Genomic DNA, 23,345 nt, shown 5'->3' on the forward strand with positions numbered 1-23,345 from the left:
ATATCAGGCACAAAGGGGCACACCAACCGGCAGCATTATCCCCAAATACTCGAGCCTCGCGTAAATACATAGAGTGTAAACGCTGTCGCCATGTTATCGTAGTAAGACCGCCCCCCCCCTCCCCCAACGGGGGACTGCAGTACGCGACGGCGTACTAACACAACGGCGACGATATCGACATCGCGGGCTCCGAATTTTCCCATAGTTCTACTCCACGGGCATTTCTCGAAACGCTTGATATTGTGTACGCCCGCCTGGAAGGATTTCAGGCGCGTAGTTAAGATAAGGCGGTTCTCCGCGGCAAAAGAAAGCAATTTCACAAAAGCTTAAAAGCGGCGGCGACGCGTGTGCGGTGAACGCTTGTAGTTTTGGTGTAGACAGGGTGTGTGTGTTCTTGTTGTTGACACCAGCCGGCGATAAGGCACTGCAGGCGGTAGCTCAGTACAGCAAGGGCTAATACGAGTGACCATCAACTTAACCCCACCGCCAACCCCTCGCGAACCGGTCGCCGACATGGCTCAGGCTGTGTCATGAACCACGTGGTAGAAGCTCGGGTGCTTTCATATCAGCGCGTGGAGGGACGACAGTGCGATTCCGGAAAGTCTTTTTCGAAGGCCGCTGACCACAATTTTTTGTCTGGAGACTTTCCCTCTTTCTTCCTTTGACGTGGATCAAGCTTTGCCGACAGCCTCAGTTGTGACCTCTCTTTTCAAATGTACGTTTGCAGTGAGTGAGCTCCTCAGCCTCGGACTTGTCACTTGTGCACCCAGTAGTTCTTTCACTTGGCAATTATATGCCATCAGTTGGGGTTTAATTTCTATTATTTATGCATACATTATGAAGACGTCCTGGAGCTCCGAACGAGTGTTTTGTGCAGATTACTTTTGCAAACACAAAAAGACTATACCAAAGCAGCGGAATTTTCGAAGTGTTGGCGAGTTGGACCTAAACTCGTTGAAGCAAATTCTTCCGCCTGACTGTTCCACCAAAGTGAGTGCGACGGACTACCTGTGCTACTATTGCTTCATGCACATCACTAAGGAGATCTCGATACGAAGCTCAGAACAGTGCCCTGACATATTTGTGCCAGCTGAAGAAGCAATTGAAGATCTAAATCGCAGCATCCTACCTACAGATGTGTCGCCGCTGAGACAACCAAGCGTCGTAAGAAGTCGGGACAGGCCTGCCCGTATGTCAAGAGAAAGCAGACAGAACTGGAGCAGGTTGCTGTCAAGAATATACGCTCAAGGCTACGTATTGCGTACGACAGGGACGCACCATCGGGGTCGTCCGAACCAACATGCTCCACATGCACTGAGTGGGTGGACAACTTTCGGCAGGCCTTTGAAACCGCCACCTCTCTCCGGGAACGTTGTCAACTGCTTACACTCCTGCCGTCAACACTGACGAAGAATGAGGTTCAAAAGATGATTCCACAGGCCTCAATGTACCTCATCAGTAAATCCCGAAAACTCAAGGAAAAGCATGGCGTGTGGTATGAGCCGGATCCTTACACGAGGTGCAAGGTGAGCCCTGAGAACCTGTCTGCTGCCCTAGGGTACTTCACGAAAGACGAGCTACAATGTTCGCGCCAAAGTCCCAACCAGAAGGACGTCATCTCTGTCATGCTCAACGGAGAGAAAACGTTCGTGCCAAAGCGCTTCATGACACGCTCAATACGAGAGGCCTTCCGTATATACAAAGACAAGCATCCCGATTCCGGCGTTGGGCTAACGAAATTTTATTCGTTGCGCCCTAGATGGGTCCAATGTATTGCACACCAGGAAGTGTGCGTTTGTGTGCGCTGCGCCAATTATTATCTTTGTATTGCCGCTCTAGAGAACGTTACAGGCTCAACATTCAACACTGGTGAAATGAACTAGGCATTTCTGTGCGACCCAGCAACAGAACTGTGCCTTCAAGGAGACTGTGATCACTGCCCAAAAGGCCAGTTTCTTACACTCCAGGAACTTGATATCCCGGAGGATGAAGAGATTGTACTTGCAACATGGGAGTCCGGCGACCTTGTGAAAAAAACTTTGGAACCTGAGACTTTCCTAAAAGTCATCCAAGTGACGGTTGGAAGTTGGTTACTTCACAACCACATGCGGCAAACGCAAGGTAAAGCGATCTACGATGAAAAACAGTGCATGCAACGCGGGAGCATTGTCTTTCATTTTGACTTTGCTGAAAACTGGACCATCGTGCTTCCTGACGAAGTGCAAGCATATCACTGGAAAAAAAACAAGTTTCGATATTTACATGTGTAGTGACGACAAGAAAATCTACAAACAGCTTTGCCATCATCAGTGAGGACCTGTGTCACGACGCCGCTCACGCTTGCTTGGCTCTAGAAAAAGTGAAGGAGTGGGTTGAAGACAACGTTGCGGTATACTCGTACGAGACGTACGTAAGTGACGGCGCCGCCAGTCATTTCAAGAATCGCTACCAGCTTCCCCAATTTGCAAAGGACGATTGCCCACAAGCCCAGTGGTTATTTTCTGCATCTGGACATGGGAAAAATGCATGTGACGGAGTTGGCGGACTCGTGAAGCACCAGGCCACGCTGAACAACCTGAGAGAACGTTCAGTAAGCGCAATTCAGACGGCCAGGACAATGGTGAGCGTTCTATCAAAGAAACTGAAAGGCGTGCATCTTGTATATCTGGACGAAAATGAGGTTGTTCGGTATCGTGAACAAAAAAAAGAAGAGTGGCTGACGGTGCGCGCCTTCCCTGGCATTCAGTCTTGGCACGCGTGGCGGCTCAGCAAGTCATCAACAGAAGGGACCTGTGACGTATATGTAGCACGGACAGTCGAATCTGCTTGGAAGCAACTTTATTAAATGGGTACAGCGAGGAAAACCTTAGCGTAAAGTGCCGAATTTGATTTCCCAAGGACTGCTCATTTTGAATGCAGGGACATCTTATTTATCACATTTTTCTTCACGGGGTATTTAACCTACTGTTTTTGTTGGTGGTTACTAATAATTTTTATCTGATCACTATAAAAAAAATCCCAAAATGTTATCCTCGAGCAGGATAAAATATATCGGCTTGCCACGATTCATTCATACACCGAGAGCATCGAAGCTGCTCCAGTTAGGCACTATGGCATCCGTCACCTGAAATTGTTTGTAATCGTAAATACACAGCCAACCTAAATATCTTACTATTATATCTTTGTTTTTGTGTGTGGAAGTAAAGTTATTTATTTTACTCTAGATGTAAAATATACCGGAAGGTACAACTTCACACTGCATCATCTTTTCTCAAATCATTAGTCTCTAATATGATACCACTTTGTACGCTTATGTAAAATGCTGTATATAGTTTCTCCTCCCTTTTACTGTGTGACCGATCGCTCTTTTTATCAATGACCTCATCTGAATAAATGTATATAAAAGATTTGTGCAAGTTTCATGAAACTGGAACTCAGAGTCACTTCTTGTATAGGACACTGCTAAGTGTAGGCTTTGAAAAAGGACCCTACTTTGAGGAGTTGTTTCTTCTTTCACAGTGCAATGATGCAACATGTTTTTAATAGAAATGAATGTCGAAATAGAGTATAACAGGGTACCCAAATTTAAAAAAAATCGAAGGTGGGGTTTTTTTTTTATTCGCATTGGAATTTTTCTTTGTTTGATTTTTTTCCCATGTTTGCCTAAATATATTGTAACTATTGTGTCACTCAGATACCTTATTTATTTTTTCAATAATAGCCATATATTAGTAAAATAATGTCTGCAAGTTATGTTATAATGATTAAATTATTTCATGAGATACAGATTTCCAAAGTTTGCCATTTGTCGTTCGAGCAGGCATGTTTGGCAATTTTTAGAAAACTAAATAAATTTTTAATAAATATTATTACTTTATATTACAAGCAAGTTGTACCCATAGTTTGTTTGTAAAAAGGTTTAAAATTCTCCTAATTTTATTGTTTTAATTATTCACTTTCAAACTTGCCCCCTCCATCAGTGCGCGTTATTGCAACTGTCCACCTCTCCCTGCCTTACGATTTTTCTTGTCTCCAAATTTTTTTTCTGGTCAAAACTAAGTTTAGATTCGTTCATACCAGACACTGGACAATAACATATAAAAACATCAGTTGATTTAAAAATGTCGACCAGCCACCCTTTGGTCGATCTTATCTGAAATCACCCTATTACGTAACTGATTAACGAAGTAGAAGGCAGAAATCATGCGCAATGCTCCAATTTTCTCAGAAAGCACTTCTTTTTTGCTCGTGTTCAGTTTCAAGAAAAAAAATCTTTATTGTTTGTTGATTTTATGATTTACGTTAAAATATGCACCTAGACAACATCAAAACGATAGAGAACGATAAATAAAGAAATATTTGAGTGCATTTTTTCTGGCGGGAAAGGTTTGATTTAAATCATAGTAATACTGGTCTGGTTTAGGTCATGACTTCAATCCCAATTTCATTTATATGGATTTTTAGTCTCCACTCTAACAAAATCGAAACAAGTAGTACATTAAGAAGCGATCGAGTAATCACAAAAAATCGTGAGCCATTCCACTACGTGAGGGTGGGTGACCAGCGAAGCTGTTTAGCAAACGACACAGACGTGACACAGCATTTTGAACAAAGGTACGAACACGTTTATTGTCTTGATCGGTGGTCATCGCGGCGAAAGGTACGTACACACATGTCGAGGACTACGCCGCCCCTGGGTGCCGTAGGAAACTAGGATGGATGGATGGATGGATGAATACGGCTGAGCCCTTTGGATCGGGCGTTAGCTTACGCCACCTAGCCCTTTTGTTTTACCATTTAAGCTTAGACTATTTAAATGTGAAATCTATATTCACTCCGCAGTGCAAAGAAAGTGAGGCTATGAAACCCCCTTGCCATCAGTGGATAAGAAAATACCTAGTTTTCTCTCGATTTCTGCCACCATTCACTTAATCTTTGCTTGGTAATCTCTACAGTCTTGAAATCCACTCTCCCTTCGCTGTCTCTAAAACCCAATGACTTTATTAAATCTATGTTGTCTTCGGTAGGCATAGGGTGAAGCCCTTTACAGTAGAGTATCAAGTGCTCAGCCGTCTCGTCCTCCTCTCCACAAGCAGTGCACACTGTATCAATTTCCTGGTACTTCACTCTGTATGTTCTGGTTCGCAGAACACCCGTTCTTGCCTCAAACAGCAATGAGCTTCCCCTAGAATTGTCATAAATGCTTTCTTTGGCAATAACTCTTTTGTTTAATCTATAGCTTTCCAGAGCCGTCTTTGTCTGCATTCCCTCTAGCCACCAATCTCTTTCTGTGGCCTTAACTTTCTTCTTAACTGAGATTTGCTCTTCCGTATCTTCGCTATAGCCCAAAAACTTTCCTCTTAATTTCCTAGTGCGCTGTCTCCACTTTGTGTCTACACTCCTCATGAAAACCTTTCGTGCCCATTGCTCCCCGTCCATTTGCCTCAACCTATCCTCAAATTCTACCTTGCTCACCGCTTCCCTGCTCTCAAATGATGCCCATCCCATGTCTCCTTGTACTCCCTGGTTTGGCGTTTTGCAATGTGCCCCCAAAGCCAGTCTACCTACTCCGCGCTGTTTTATTTCTAGTCTCGCATGCACTTCGGATTTCATGCATAGCACTGCGTTTCCAAAAGTCAAGCCAGGCACCATGACCCCTTTCCAAATCTCTCTCACCACCTCATACCTGTTGTAATTCCAAAGTGCTCTATTTTTCATTACAGCTGCATTTCTGTCGCCCTTACCTATTATATACTTTTCATGGTCTCTGAGATATTCTGCACCATCACATATCCATACTCCTAGATACTTGTATTTACTAGCTCTCTCAACTGTAATATTCTGTATCTTCAGACACGGCACGAGCGACGGGACTTCAGGCACGAGCGACGGGACCGCCACCTGGCGGAAGGAAAGGAAACTGTGCACCAAGCGCTCGAAACGACGACAAAGAGAGGGCGGTGCGAGCTCTCTCCAAGTTTTTGTTGGAGGAAATTTTGCAGAGGAAATTTGTGAACACGCACACCACGAACCGAGGTTCTGTTAACACATTTAATATACTGTGTTGTTTATAGAGCTGGAAATTGTATTGCAGCTATTAAGCTAAAATGATGTTCACTCTCAGTGGTATGTTTTTATGGCAAATATGTTATTTAATGTGTCGAAGTTGAAAGCACAAAAACCAGCTGCGGCAGAACTCAATGCATCAAATGAAACTAAGAAACAGTAAATAATTTTCGGGTTATTGTTTCCTATGAACGCTTACTTTTATCAACATGGTCCTACACGCATTTGTAACATTCTGTTCTTTTTCCACCTTTGTGAGTTGCAGGCTTTTTGCCTTGTGTGTTTGTCGTCACTAAAAAAAATGAGAGGCGCTATCAAGCGGCTCCGGTGCAGCGTCAGACTTGGCTACTGCGCAACGGAGGCGCACAGCTGGGCACGCGGCGGCGCCAGTGCGTCCGCCGTGGCTATGACGTCACTCCTCTGGACTGCGCAGACCGGCCAGGCGGGCGCGGCGGCGGCGGTGGAGCGCGCAGGGCGGCGGCTCCGGTGCGCCAGCTGTGAGCTGTGTTACGTCACTGCTCCTCGCGCATGCGCAGCACGTTCTCCAGAAGCCACGCGAAACTGCTCAACCTTGGCTAGTGTAGCTCACGCTACAAAATCTCCACAACAACCCTTTCGTATTGAGACAACTATATGAAATAATTACAATAGTTTATAGTTAACACATTTACTGCACACAACTATTGGTGAGCATTTTTCTCAATATTTTGCCACCAAGGGAAGTGGCACAACGGCGCATGAGCGTCGGTCTTCCTACAAGAAGGACGGTGGCTTCCCGCAATGCTTGGATATAAAATGGCGTACCACTCTGATTCACATGATTACCAGCGACCTCCGCTCTTCTTCGTGCCCCGTTGTTCGGTAGCACCATGAGTTGAAGAGTGAATTTTACGACGGTATGAAATGCGGGATATTTTGAAAATTCGGGGATTTCTCGCGGGACGCGGTACACCGGCGATTTTTGAGATACCTCAACTAACTATATTTTCTGACTCCCCGGCCTTTACCCTTTACGGCATGCTATTTAGTATCGCGGAAATCATAATAGTTATTGTGAAATCGGCAAATGAAATTGATGGCAAAACCAACATTCAAATATACCCGCACTTTTCAGTGCCGTGACGTCATTGGCGGGCAGGCTTGTCAGCCGAGCGACCAGTCTAAAAAATAGAATATGCCAATCATTTGTTCCGTGCTGGAGCGCGGGGACTGAGGCGAGCTTCCAAAGCATTCATTTGACACCATGAAACTGCTTCGAATCAGTTGGGAACAAATTCTACAGTCCAAAGAGTGAACCCCTGCACTTCCACTGACGTGACTTTTTCGTTGTTGCCAGTCGAGACTTTCAGTTTGAAAAACACGGTGAGGACCAAAATTGTGAATTCAATAAGTCGTGAAAAAAAATTATTTTGACTTAATATTTGGGATACTATTTTGGCGATGTTGTTTGGCGAGTTTAGCAAAATTTCAAGCAAATTGCGGGACAGGTGGTCACCCTACTCGGCGGCCTGCGGTAACGCTACGCTAAAACTACCTATTAACGTGATGGGCGTATTTAGAGGTTTTATTTATTGCTCCATCAAAAATAACTATTTTATTATAGCGTATACCACACGTCTGTACCGAGGTAATTGCAACCGTTGCTACCCGTTTCGCCAAAAACTGCCCATTAAGCTCTCGTCACGAACGTCTGGCTAACACAGACACGCTTAAAATGCTTCGAGCATTTTTTATTATTATTTTTTTGCATTTGTAATTATGTTTTAAAGCAAGTACGCCTATTCTGTGTTTTGAAAATGCTTGGACCAAATGGTTAGGAACTTAAAAAGCCCGACGAAGTCAAGGTAGATCCACTAACAAATTTAAAGGAGGGGGGCGCACCAGTGTATTTAAATAAAATGTCTCTTCGTGCAATGGTACTCACTTTCGCCTGTGACGTCACATCCGTCCGTGAATTTAAATTTGTTCCTGACGGGGATTGGGAACGTGGATATGAAGTTTGAGAATGTTTTATCCAAATATTTATGTTATCAATGATAACTTGATGTTCAAGTATAAAAAGCAGAATGTTGTTTATTCACTAAAGACGACTCGCAAATTCGTTCTTCATTTTCAACCATTTTAACTGTCTCTCAACTGTATTGACCTCCTACAAATCCACAGGTTCTAATTATTCTGCTTCTTCACAATTCGCGAAACACGGCGTTCAATGCATTTTTTTTTTCACAATAATTTTAAAGCAGTTTTAAAGATGGTTTTCGTCACTGGGGCTGTTCGAAAAAATCGTTAAAGTTAAAGAAAAGTATGTCTCTGACCCCAACATCGTCCGCGTGAGAAAAGTTCGAGAAACAAGTCAACCTGTCTTTTCTGTTTACAGCAACAACATCTGAAGCTAATAGTACCGCCGGGTGATGATCAAATATTCCCAGAACTGCCTCAGAGTTCGGGATTTGAAGAATTTATTTCACTTAGAAAGAAACTGTAAAGTATGGATTTATATTTTCCTTGGTCTCTCTTCACATCTTAACGATTTGTAATAGGTCGATAGTAAATGCTATATCCCACAGCACTCCACGTACTGATTCATAAGTTCGGTTTTGATTTAAAAGTTGGGTCAGTTACTATTTGTCAAATTAAAATCGCCAGTTAAAATAATCGGACCAGCGGGCTTAACATATGTACTCAGACAATTTTAAACCCATCCAAAATAGCAATTGAAGACCCAGGGGGTCTGTAAAAAGCTCAGATATTGTATTGCAATTTTTCATGGTATGCTTTCCAGAAGACCTGTTTGACGTCAGACATATCGGACGTGCTCATTATCTTTAAAAAAAATTAATATTTCGGAACGACTCAAGTTTTATCAACTCTTTTTTTACTGTTTCTTTGATGTATGTGTTGTAGCCCGAAAACGTGCCTGTCAAAACAAAAATATCTTGATCTTACAAAAGCAAAATCCCTTCCAACTCGGTGGCCTTGTTAACAACGCTCTTATACTGATTGACCTTCAAAATTTTCAGTAAACGAGAGGCATGGCAAAATTGTGAGTTAAGGTTTTGTGGGAAGTTAAAAAGTAAATCCTTCTCTTCATTCCAACCGATGAACACACCACCAGCACTCAGCTTATCGTATACATTCATCCAACAAACATGTTAGATGAAACCCTGCAACCTACCTTTAGTGACTTTTATCCGCAAGAGTTGGGAGCCATATATCGACCAACCAGAACGCATTTTGAGGGTATTCATAAGAACTATAACCAGGGATTACGGATATGTTTCTGTGGCAGCCGAAGGCGGAGCAAAATTACGTCATGTTGCAATTAAAATGCTGGGCTAACCCCGGCTCTGCACTGTCAGTGAGCGCTCCTGCCGGCATGTAAACACCACCAAAACAAAATGGCGGAAGATCGCGTCTGCTACAAAAACAAAATGGCGGAAGACCGTGTCTGCTACAAAAACAAAATGGCGGACGACCGCTTCCGCTACTATGACGCACTAACGGTCTATTACCCCCTTACGTGTATGCGTCGTGCAAACGTAAGATATATAACTACAACATGCTAAAAAAAAGTATTTTAAATTTAGAGAGGCTTGGAATATTACGCGAAGTAAGTTCCACACCTTTTTTTAGATTTGTTTGTGTCGCTGCATAATGCAGATCCAGGTATCCTAAGTTTGATCCGATTTTTAGGATGTAGGGCAGACGATCTGCATAATCACGTGTGCTGCTTTTTATGTGTCGTTTCATTTTAAGTAGAACCTTACCGAAGGCTAGAAGCTCGACCTGCTAATCTTGAAGTACACATCGTCTCCTGCAAAACCGCATGGGCAGCAAGGTAATTTCGGCAGAAGTTTTACTTTTGCTGTAGTATATGCTAAGTCAAAACGCAGAGGCAGAAGACGGGAGATATAATTTTTTCACCATAATCAGCGTCCAAGTTTCATTTCTCGTTTACGACCGTCCATTGATCGCGTCCTGACATCGAGCTTCCATAACATTCTGGTAATCTGATTTCCACACCACCATCAGGATTACAGCATAATCCTAGTTGCGATGTGGTATCCAGGTTGCATTTCTGTTATAGCGACGGATCCCACCCGGGCTCAAATTTGTCATGCAAAGAAAGGTTATTAATATTTTTAACAGTATTATTGCACTCAAGGTTTTGAAAATGTTACCGACGTAACATAAGAATACATTACCTTGTGTGGCATGACATAACATGCGATTTCGCAAATATTTTAGTAATGTTTTAACATAATCTCGCAAAAATATTACCAAAGTAACATAGTGTTTTTGTTTTCGCTTAACCTTTTTCAAAACCTTTTTCAAAACGTTGCCAATATAACGTTATAGTTAAATTAACCAGGCGCAACGTTATATGTAAATTCGCTATCGTTTTATTAATGTTTCCCCATAGTACTTTATAATATTACCTAAGTTACATCTTGTAGTAACAGATTACCTCACGCGGCGTGACTCTGCACACTATTAACCAAAATCGCCAACATTATAGTCATTATGTTATGTGGCGTGACCACAACATTAGCCACATATGGCAACCTTATATAAGCATTGCAGCAACGTTTCGTGCTCCGAAGTGTTGTGCTTGGCAGACGATAATTGGGGAGTTCGAAGCACGTCCTTTGAGCATCACAGTGGTGCGTCCATTGAATAGCTGATCTCCGATTACCTGATGTCCGGTGCTGGTTTCTGACGAGAGTCCGTGGCATTGAAACGGTCCTCTCGTATAGAGGGAGAAGTGACTCTGTTTTTTTGGCTAAAATGAGGGCTGTGTTTGCCTCTCCGCAAAAACAAACTGCGCATCGCCGAAAGCTTAGTATAAATAACCCTCAAATGTTGCTTCCGCTGGTTGGCACTGGATGCCAAAGTGAACATTCGGCGATACGTAGTTAATTTTAGCGTTCAGAAAAATATATCTGTCTTTATATTACCGCTTTGTTATACTGCACCAACATAGTATCTCATGATGTGACGCTCGGAAGTTACTTTGTGGGTCCGCAACTTCTCACTCTTCACATTAGCCGGGTTGGAGTGCACACGTTACAGATAATTACCATACTAGTAAGCAACTACATGCAAGAGAGATTTCTGAAGGGAGACGGAGGAACTGTCAGATTTCATTATGATCGAGATAAATCGCAAATCATTATATTTTAAGGGCTGTTCAGTCTTATATTTTCGTCTCGAACAGGGTCGTTGAAAAATTGTCTGTTGTTTCGTTCTGAGGTATGACTATTTTCTTCAGCAGTATAAATTTAGCAGGTATCAGAAAATATTCCATAAACATCGAAACAGGCCCACATCGCTTTAAAAAAATTGTATGAAGTGGTTCGCAAGAAATAAGCAGCAAAAATGTGTACCACTCGCTTGATCAGGAGAAATGAAGTAACCAAAATAGTGCCGCCCTTAATGCCCGTGAATATAAAAGGAACATAAAAAAATAATTTTACATCCAACATGCTTTATTAAAAGTTGCATTAATCAATCAGTCCGAAAATGCTTTTAAGAATCCTGCACAGAGTTGCACTAGAAGTGCATCCACAACTCCAGGGCAGGCAACGCCACCAGCAGAAAAGACTCGAAGGAGAGAAGCGAGAAGCTACTGCCAATCCAAGTGTGCAGCGATTCCAGGCAAACGCCTGGCGGTGAAACTGTGAAACAGAGGAACCTGGATTAAATGGAATGCCCGGCACTTCATAAGACTCCCAAAGTCAGTGCCTCCAACGCCTCCATGTGAGGCTCCTGATGCAAATGGGGTTCCCAGAAAACAACAGCGCCAATGAAACGCTCCGATTTAGAAGAAAAGTACACCGTTGTAGCAGTTACACTTCACGTGCAGTTTTTTATTTTTCATATGCAAAGAGGGCATGTTTTCTTAATTTAATGAACCAATGAGGAGCGCAAGTTCGTCTGCTTCTTGCACAGGGGTTGCGATGATGTCAGAAGGCCGAGCTCCTATTGGCTGATAGAAAAAAAAATGGTGGGTAGACCTCAAGGTATCTAGCATTGATGTCTGCCCACTATTTTGTCAATCAATACCAATCAGAGCTCGCCGTTGTTCTGACATCGCCGCAACTCCTGCGCAAGAAGCAGACGACTTGCTCTCCGCATAGACAGATCTCACAAAGCGTTCTACGCATGCCTGATGCCGGCATAACTGTATAGGTTACAAAAAAGTGGGACGCCAGTGCGGAGGAGACCTTCTCTGCTCGCGCTTAGACCTGCAGCGGAATAGTCCCGCCCGCACTGAAAGACTGCAGTCCCTGTGGTGCATGCCGGCAGCGGTGGCGTCACAGAACTGGTCGGTGACAGTGGCGGATCCAAGAGGGGGGGGGGGGGGGGGGGGGGGGGCGACGGGGGCGGCGGCCCCCCCACCTCAAACAAGGTCGACCCCCCTCCCTCCCCCTTTCTCGGATGGCAATTTGACATGGGTGGACCTCCCTTGCACAAGAAAGAATGGGAGAATAGTATCCTTAAAAATTTTCCGCCCCCCCCCCCAAAGAAAAAACCACAACAAAAAAAAAAAAAAAAAAAAAAAAACGGAGTTCTGGATTCGCCCCTGGTTGGTGAGATCGGTCCATTTTGGGTTCCTATTCTAGAGAAAGCAACAAACAGACACGCTTCTTGTACACGGCTAAGGGATATGACAAATAGATTCCATTCTGCCGTTGGAATGCGGTCCTGTTAAGCATGGGTAATACAAGTTACCAACACCACTCTCGGTATGGGAGTGCATGCAGTAATTCCTCAATATTTTAAACATATGTTTGTTGCGCGATTGCGCGTGCGCGAGTGGTGGTCCCGGAGAATAACACGTTTTTTTTTTCCGACACTGTATGACCAAATGTACTCCTCTATTGAAAGTACCATAAAGACGCCTTGAAGCGCTTTGGTTTGGGTATCAGTTTGAGCTTAGACACAGCGCTTGCCAATCTTTCAGATGAAATAAACACCTCAACTTAAGTCGGAAATTAAATTTCATTCTAGGGTATTTCACTGTTAAAAATATAAAATCCCGCGTCACCAACCTGTTTATCAATAAAAACAACATAAAGAAAAACAAATATAGAATTACAGATTTTTCAGGAACACGTGAACAAACTAAGGCTCGAATATCCAAAATCATTCCGCCTTGCACGGGTGTGTTATGAAAATAGCAAATCCCCCAAAAATTCATGACAAAGGGTTATGAGATTTTTTTCTATTGTCAACACCCGAGTGCGAGGTTTATGAAGGTGATGTTGCAGCTATGCAGGCGTTTAGATCGAATATCCCCCAGTACGAAGAAATTCTGGTTGAGCTGTACACCTTAAAAATGCCCTGAGGAGGTTTCTGAAATCGACTCTAAATATGGCGATAACTCACTTTGCTGGATCTAAGCATCGTAAAAATACCTACTTTAAGACAATACCCGGCCGATTTCCCTATTAAAATGCGATCAAGGATCGCAACATGGAGGTTCCATCTCCGGCGATCGGAGCAACATGTTCCGAAACCATGGGACCACTGTCAGCCAATAGCGAGCGAAGGATCCTCGCGCCCCCAACTGGTGGAACCGCGGAGTGATATCTCGAGTGCGTGCGGCTCGTTGCCTATACAGCCCGGACTACAACTCAATCCAGCGAACGCGCGCTCGAGAGCTGACGACCGGACGCATCACTCCCGCAAAAAACAAACAAAAACAAAAAAAAAAAAAAACGACACACACACAATGAGCTGTTTTTTGAGACAAGTATTGCAGTATTGTGTTCCCTCTGCGCGAAAAAAATAACATTTTTAGATTAATCTTGTTTGCTTTCGTTATCTACCAAAGCACTCGCATTATGTAATAACAGCACTTGCAATCTCAACAAAATGTCGCGTTTTCAATTGTCACATGTCGTCCTGGCTGCCGGAACAATGCTGCTCTCATCGGCCGAGATAACCTCGGTGTGTTCAACCTTTGATTGCATATTTAATAGGAAAATCGGCCGCGCATTCCTATGTTTTAGCGATATCTAAGATGCTTAGAACCTGCCAGAGTGGGTTATCGCCATATTTCGGCGATCTCGGAAACCCCCTGAGGGCACCTTTAATTGTCCAGCGATCTCAGGTTTTTCTAAGTAGTCATACTCTATATGTTGGCTTTTTCTTTCCTTTTACCTGGTAGAATGCCCCCTGGCACTAATGGTAATGTATATAATGGTGCACTAATAATGGTCAGAAGCATTCCTTCTGAAAATATACGATTTTAAATAGCTTTCTTTATCTCATCAAGCGTTGCACTTCTGCGCTTCGCTGTGACGCCGCATGTTGAGGAAAAGTTATTTAATGGATTTCAGATCCCCGGTGTTTAGGAGACGATCTTCTCTTCGTGTCCCGCTTGGCCACGTGGTCTGGAACCCATCTTCCTGATTCACTCATTAGCGAACCCACACTTCGCGTACGCGAATTAAAGAAGCCTGCAAAGGCACTTCACTCGCTAAAAACGTTACCAGTTTGTCCACAAAGGTATATTGTGAGCGTTGCGTTAAGTATACCACTAAACAAACTGTTTGTGCTTATTAATACTAGCCCGTTGACTATGGAGTTTCATTTTTTGCCGCATACTTCACTGGGAATTTCGAAAGTTGCACATATTACATCGTACCAGTGGTCACATATAAGATAATCCTCAACACTTTCAAATGGGAAAACAAACGGTAACATAATCATTGACATCTTAATAGACTTAGGGCGTGGTAAGTTCCGAGAATTTATAAATACACCCCAACCAATAAAATTGCAAAATTAATATAAAAAAACAAAAAGAAAAATCGCCAACGAACGAATTACAAAGGAAGAAGCGAGTAGTAAGCAAGCCACAAACTGTGTTACTTGATCTTTCATCTGACTATAGATGAGGATATCTATCGTTACGTAGCTCTGCAACACAAGACTAGGACTAGCGATAACCTTTGAGGGGCCAAATGGTGAGACGGTGTACGTTAGGCAAATAACGTGATGGCATATCAGCAAGATGAGCTGGAAGACACCATGTTGCATTACCAACATCAGCTTTCTCGAGCTTGTGGTTGCCGCTATGCTTATAAATTGCGGTTCCACTGCTCGAAGACCATTTTACTCAAAAAAACAACCTCCCTGCGAAATTCCGGCGGCGCAATTTCTGCGAGATGATCTTCTCTTCGTGTCCCGCTTGGTCGACATATGGCCACGTGGTCCGGAACACATCTTCCTGATTGGCTGATTAGCAAGCGTGCCTCTTGGCATTCACCGCGTGCCTTATGATACGTTTGGGCACATCAAGGCGCGCAGTGAATACGGAGAGCGTTCACGCAAGGGGTCCCCTATTTTCTGCTGAGTCACTCCACCGGTCTGGGAACCCCTGACTCTTGCTTGAAGCACGGCCGAACCCTCCAGGTTCACGTTGATGACTCGCTGATAAGGTGCTCGTCCACTTACTTGTTTGTGCCGTCGTTTGTGCCGCCGTCGTTTGAATCGGTCTGGGAGACCGAAGGTCTTCGCTCCATGTTATCCTTTGACAACATGTACAATGTCTCAAAGAGTTCACGTTCCCTGTTAATCAGTGTTCTTGCTTCTCAGACGTCAGGAGCGAACAAATGTTCGTTCATTCGAATTTCGGGTTTGTGCTTCTGGCATGTCTGAAAAGCAACAGATTAGTTACGAGGAAGACAACTATGACAACTAAAATATAAGATTAAAGAGCAGTTGAATGACCAGATTAAAGCAGAAAATACTTGCAGCGAGTCACCTCGACCATCCCTGCGATGGTCGAAGTAACAAATGCTTGGACGTGAATATACCTCGTTTCTACTCAAGTCAGTATGCAGCAAATGCTACGTGTCGATTGTGTCAATCTAGCAGCGCCAAAAGCTAATCGTCATGATGTTCATCGTCCTTTTGTGCGTATGTTATCATCGGATAAACCTTTCAAACTTAACAGAATCGATAATAGGGTGAGTTAGTACGTATTCGTCTTGAAACAGCGCGACTAGATACACACGTTAGCAGCACGAACGCTGAGTAAGACGAAGACTATCGACCTCAGTTAATTCCACGGTCATGAGCTTTCAGTGTCTGCATCTTATTTTGTAGTTGTCTAGACTTCGTTTCACCTTAAGACCAGACGCAGTCGACGCTACGAGCTCATGTGATCAATCAGAGTCAAAAGGGTACCATCATGGCGTTCGACGTGCTTCTCTACGCGTTCTATCATCGCTGAACCAATCTTAAACAAAATGGGCCCAGTGACTTGAACTTTTGACGCGGCTTGGTTCTAATAGCTCGCAGCATCGGATGCATCTGAACTTAATCTAAAACGAAGTAGAGCCCTTATCTGCGATCGAAGTTATCGTAAAACGAAGTATAGTTGAAAAAATTGAATGATTCGGAACAATAGATTTTCGGAAGGTGGCAAAAGGTAAGATAATAAAATGCGGCAAACATATAATGCAGTAACTGAAATAACATTTTAGTTCTGCGTTTGCTAGATATCGACCCTTATTTCTTAAGCTGAATTAGCATTGACAAGACATTTGTTAATAGCAAACCGTGCAAGCTAACGCCAGAAAGCAGCAGAGCGAACATAAGATGATCTTTTGATCAGTTCAACGCACATTCAGATTGCGTTGCTAGCGTGGAAACATGAACAACACGGCGCGATCCGCGTGTCTGCAGTCAATATTCGCTTCGGGGTGCACTAGCACGTAGCTCGGTATCATTGTCGATTGTCTCGGCTAAAATCAATTGTCCAAACAAAGCGGGTTCCTTCTTGTACCTCTTTTCATAGAAACCCAGTTGCATTCTGGTTCAGCCAGGAGTTGAGCGTCATTGAGCTATCATTAGAACAAAACTCAAATGTTGATAAAACTAATCTTAGAAAGCTCAGGACAGACTCAAACTTGGTGTTCTGTCTCGAATGATGGGTTGTCACAGATGCTCAGACAGCCTCGAGAATATTCGAAAATCTCACGATTTCGCTCGATTTATTAGAGGCTTCAATTGAACGTTTCAAATCGGATTTCGATTTTGCTTATTTTATAGATGACGATTTTGGTGCAATCTCGTTCTTGCATCGAGACTTGCACCATGGCGTTCTTTCTAATAATGGCAGCGCCCTTAATATTGTCCATAGTCCTAAAATGAATGGAATGCCGTACTTAAGGAGTGAAGGTTTAAAATTTGCGTAAAAAACAATAAACGTCACTCGTCGTTATGGTGTAAAGACGCTGTTTCACGTGACGTCATGACGTCCAGCGACGCGGTCACGCGGCATGACGTCAAGGTTGTCGTCATGCCACGTGACCTGACGTCATGCCACGTCATGCCCTGACGTCAAGCGGTCCAATGCAACTTGACTCGCGGAGTCCTATCCGGATGTCACGGGGCAGGGTGTGACGTGGCACCGTGAGGAGGTGGCGTCGGACGACGTGGTCACGTCACGTGACGTCACGTTACACTCCGACTTGAGATCCACCAACAAACAAAGATCTGGGAGTTGAAGGTTCCATTATAAAGCATTCCATGCTTTGAAATAGATTTTTGTGCAAAACAATGTTCGGGTTACCCGTGGAAGCCTCGATGTTTGCAGCAGTGACTAGAGAAGATGATAATGCATGTGTAGATAATCTATCAGTTGTGTACCGTTCCTGAAAGGTGACTGCTGCATTACAAGCTGGTTAAGTATTAGATATGCGGAACAGAATGACTAAACATGCCAGCATGTTTACCGCGGATGTTTGGGTAGCTGCTATACAAATAAGATTCGCAAACTTTTATTTGTCGTCGTCGTAGAGCCGCCACTTCCGCCAAATCTTCGTCACCCGGGATAGTGGTGTAATAAAATGTCTAAAACATTTGTACGGGAATACTAGTCTTTTCTAAATACGCAAAAAATGTGTGTCACAAATTTGAAAGGAAAGGCGGATGAGCAGCATCGCCTCCCTTGGGACTATATTGTTAAAGTATGCGATAGAGTATTGTTACCTTCAACGTGCCAATCGAATCTACTCCCGGCCACCTTTTGTAGAATTTGGTTCACTTCAAACTGACATTGACCGCAAACACATTTATGCATCATTGATGACTACGTCGGAGCGATGGCTAAAAATACTAATTCGTCTAGCATATACAATGGTTTACCGGCACAATCAAACACTAATCTAATGTAAGCTACGTGAGCTCAGGATTTTTATTTTTGGCTACAAATGAGCCAACCATAATCGGCGCTTCTAAAAGCATATACAACCATACTGCGTTTACACATGACTGATACTTTTTTAATTAACTTTCACTTTGACTCATGTATTCACTCTATGACCCTATTATTAAATAGAAAGGTTAAAAATAAATTGTGTATTGACGCTGTCTCTCTCTAGACAAGGTTCGACACGGCATGTTGTTTTCTTGGCACATTGCCTTGCGTAACCACAATTGTTTTTTTCTCTTTTTTTGTGTGTGTGTCAAAATCAGCTTTTTTTCCTTCACCATCACCATAAACAAGTCGCATATAATTCGATGTAATAGGAACTTCTATTCGCACGAGCTAAGTTGTCGGAAAAAGCATCCCCAGAACTTCTTCAACTCAGAAATATGATGTCTCATATCGCGCGGGAAGAGCGCCACGAAGTTGTTCAACAAAGCAGAATTCCCGCCTGTTCCGACATGAGTGGATAGAAATTAATAGATACGGCTAGACATTTCGAATCGGGCGGTGGTTTGCACCACCCAGACGGAGTTCTCATTGCAGGCCTGACGAGCGCCACCGTGCGGGCTGTTGTTATACTGGTGATAACTTTTGTTTATTGTTGGCAACGATGAAACAGTATGAACAGCTTTGGCCCGTGAGCATCGGCGACAAAAAGAAACTCGGTATTATGAAGAGATCTAGAAGCCCCATAGTTAACATTTTTCGTGCCGCCACAAAATGACACTCCGAGACTGTCCGATAACGATTTATTTTTACGTGTGTCCTTGTCGCTTCCATTTATATCGTGCTTTACAAAACAATGTTTTCTGCTGTTTAAAGCAATGGCTGGCACGTTCAAAACGAATTGATTTACTCCAGTAGCCGGCCACTTTATACGGACCAATGGAAACACCGAACGGGCAATGAAGTTTGTAGAGAGCCTAGATTCAAGAGAGGGAGAAACTCAAACCATGGGGAGGGACCAGGAGGAAAGCGGGTGGAGAGATGGAGATGCTTGCAGACCCCAGCTTGCATTGCAAACGCCGCACATAAACCACGTGATCGTGATCAAGCAGTTGGAAACACACTGTAATCTTGGCACACTAGAAGTTAGATTTGACATATGGCGTCATCTTATGGTAAAACTTCGCAACTCTAAGACAGCCCGCGACCGCAATTATTGAGCCCGATCTGGAACTCAAATCTCCGAGTGCCGTGCCGAATTGTGACGTAGCTCTCCTGTTCAAGCATTCGGATGTTAGTCCTTCCCCAAGTTGTCCATTCTAGCCACAAGCCGCGCTGACTTGAAGCCGACCGAGGCGCCCTCTGTTTCTCAGCCATGGGGCTATAGGTAAGTGTTTTACGTGACAGTGATTGACAGTAATGAGCAGTGACATGAAGCCATAAGAAAACGAACGCTAAAGATTATGTGCAGTACGCTCAAGGAGCTCTAAAAACAGGCATAAAAAGCACATTGGGAAAGGCTCTAGCGTTACTTGCATAAAACCGCACAGCGAACTTTGAAACACAAACAAGAAGAATAAAATGACACCAGGAACTGTCGCAATACCCATATAAAGGGCTCCAGTGTAAATGTAAAACATTTCTGCTCATCCTTTTCGTTGCGCCTTAAGGCCCGTTCACACTCTTGCGACCGAGTGCGACCGAGTACGACTGAGAGAGACGAGTTCTCTTAAAACTTGTTAAATGTTTTTAAAATGAGGGAAGACACTGGCATTGTGGCGCCATCTATGCGGTGACCCTGGAACTGCATTTCACAAGAGCGAAGGTTTTGCGGGATTTCCGAGGTCAAATGTGCGTAATACCCATAGAAAGGCTCGATTATAACATTGACAAAAGTTTTTCGAGCCAAGAAAGAAAGGATAATGCGCGAGAAATAAAAAAAAATATGCCGGACCGCCGAGTTTACACTACTTCCCAATAGATGGCGCCAGTGTGTTTTCTGGTTTAAGAAGTTGTAAGGAACCTAGGTTTAAGAGGTCGCAAGAGTGTGAACGGGCTTTTACTGGTGACACGTTTTCGGACGTGTACGCAAAAACTCCCTGCCCGTGTAAACCGTGTGAATATCAACTTATTAATAGCATATATTCAGTGTTTATTAATTTTTTTCACCTGCTGGACCGGATTATGTTTGGCCAACAGGTATCGATGTTTTGTTTCGGTAGATAAACAAACTACTAATAATATATCGTCGGACAACGCACGTGGTTTGATCACAATCCCCACCCTGTTGCCAGTGTAATCAATTTAATCAATATTCTCATCACCGTTTCTTCAAACAATAAATCATTGAGTTTATGAGTTTTTATTTTAATTTTATGTGCAATATAACACAGAATATCGATAAAGTCCTCTACCCTTAGTTATTTTGGCGAGTTTCAGTTATATGTATTAAAACTTTATTGGAAGGCAATCATACATGGTTCTACAAAACAGGAAAAAACACGAAAAGCAAAGTATAACAAGAAGTAACCCAGATTAATAATAGGACCGGTGAATTAGTTTCTAAAACATAAACAAAAGTATGTTCTAATGATAATTATAAGATATTAAACGATATTAAACAGGGAACATACGTCGATTCTGCAGGGCTATTTTAGTGCTCAATAAATATACTCCACCATGTTTTATCGACTACTGCACTATCCTCGAAATCAGAGAGTTGAGTTGAGACAAGCATTACTGCAACCAAGACTCACTCAACTCATTATTTATGTTTTTTTTTTTACTGTGATTATTTCTGTGTTACCGCTTGGTGGTCTGCCTTGTGCAAACTTCGACCAACAATCAAATTCAAGTGTGCAACCCCTGAAAGGAAAGGGTGTGGACATTTATGGTTTTCTTCCTGTGAGACGATGCCGGTGTCTGATTGGCTGCCTCGTTACGATGACGTCGTCATCCTCAGGGCTTGCCGAAACTTGCAACTTCGTAAGTTGGTGGGAATTTGTTGATTGTTACCAAATGTTGACCAGACTGCCGTCTAAGAAACAGGGTTTTGAATTTATAATACTTACTGTTTCTTAGATTGAACATCTTGCCAGCTTCTCTTGATATGAACAAATAAAAAAGTAGCACTTTTGTAGTTTTATAAAACAAAAGGGTAGTCTTAAAGTATATTTGTAACATACTTTTCTTTTCTCAAGTATACTTTTTATAAACCTTTATTGTACATCGTATTTTAGAAGTGCTGCCCGCACGTCAACCGAGTCTGGCAACACAGGTGCGCACGCTAAAAGCATATGCCAAAATACTGTTTCTGAATTAAAAGTATAAGTATACCGCGCGAAGTGTTTCATAGAAGTACAAAGTTAGTACACTTTTAGTGAATTACATTTTTACCTAGAGTTATTTGATTCTTTGCACGTCTACAGGACGATAACTCCCACATGACGCATTTCCGTGTAAAAAAAATTGAAAGAAATGAATGAAATAGCGAAAATATTCACTGGAGAAGGGGAATAACCGGATACGAAGGATGAATCTAGGGCGATGATTTTCACAGAATGCATATCCGGACCGCGATATACGTGACTTTGTAAAGACATGTATTGCGTAATTATTATTACTTCTTTTCACTGTGTGCGGATTCGCATCATTCTTAAATTCCCTTTTGTATGGTCCCGTGTTTGAAAGGACATCCGTTTCCGTCTTTTTTTTAAAGGAGATTTTGCCGAAAAACGGGATAAAAAGGTAAGGGCACCGGATGAGGAAGATATTGAGGACGATAGGGGAAAAAAAAACCTTGAAACCTAACCGGCTTCGACGCCGAGCAGCAAATATACACAAACTGAAAGATCGAATTAAAAAAAAAAGAAAGAAAGAAAGAAAGAAAGAAAGAAACGTAAACCCAGTTTTTTTTAGAATCGAGACCTATCACCACTTTTGGGGCTATCGTATATTTTTTTGTGTACGCGTGTTATTCCAGTAAGCAAAGATGTCTGAACTTGACATACTAAAAGTGTGGCTCTATAAAAGAGGGCGAAACCATATAGTTAGGCCTGATAAAAAATAAATAAGAAACAAAATAAAATACCTAAATTTAAAAGAACACCAAAACGATGAAAGCTAGGGAAAGCTCGCTTTGGTCAATGGGGAAAAAAAAGAGCGAGAAAGATAAAGAGAGAGAGAGAGAAAAGGGAGTGCGTTGCATTTTGTGGGATGGATTTTCTCTTTTTTTCAAAGCCAATAGCGCTACGATTCTTACATTTTTACATCTCGTTTACGTTGTTTTTTTTTGTTTTCGTGCATACCCGTCGACTTCCTCCCCTCTTCTGATCCGCTTCCGCTTTGCCCCTCTTTTTATTTTTTTTAATTCATCCATCCTCCTGAAGGGGGGACCACGGCCCCAACTTCCAAACTCGATCGTATAGTACATTCTTTATGGGGTTTCTTTTTTCGTTCATTTCTTAAATTTTACTGCGGCGCAGGAACCGACGTCCTTCGTGAAACACGACTGGCAGATGGTTGAGCAGAATGGAAGACGTTCCGTGAATGAAAATATAACTTGTATGTTTTTGTTTTTTTCAACTATTATGATTTAAAAAGAAGCTGGGACTTATATATGTCTTACCGAAAGGTTTCCCTTTTTCTTTAAGATACTAGATAATTTAACCAATCTTTACCTAAGTATTTTTGTTCATAGCCTTCTAAAAGAAAGTCATTTAAAAAATAAAATAATTTATGCTTTGAACCTTTTTTTTTATAAACGTCTAAGAAAAACCCCTTTTTCAATAAGAATCCTTAAAATCCGTTGGGTCACGCCTTCAAAATATATTTCTTCAAAACTTCTCAAGTAAATTAATGTGAAATATCAATATCCCACCACATAAACGTGAAAAGAATATGAAATTCGATAAGAAGGTTAGATTAGATAACAGGCTTCAAATGAAGTACTCTAGAAATTGTTTTTTTGCATAATATTTTAAAAACTAAACAAAACCTCCTGCGTCTCAATTCACATTTTCAAATTTCGGCAGTAGGTGCTATGAATTTTCTACAGCGTCCTAATAAATGGCTGGATATTTTTGTTTCATTTGCTCAAGGC

Source organism: Ixodes scapularis, unplaced genomic scaffold, assembly GCF_016920785.2.
Source record: "Ixodes scapularis isolate PalLabHiFi unplaced genomic scaffold, ASM1692078v2 PGA_scaffold8__174_contigs__length_109621045, whole genome shotgun sequence".
In the NCBI taxonomy this organism is placed as follows: Eukaryota; Metazoa; Arthropoda; class Arachnida; order Ixodida; family Ixodidae; genus Ixodes; species Ixodes scapularis.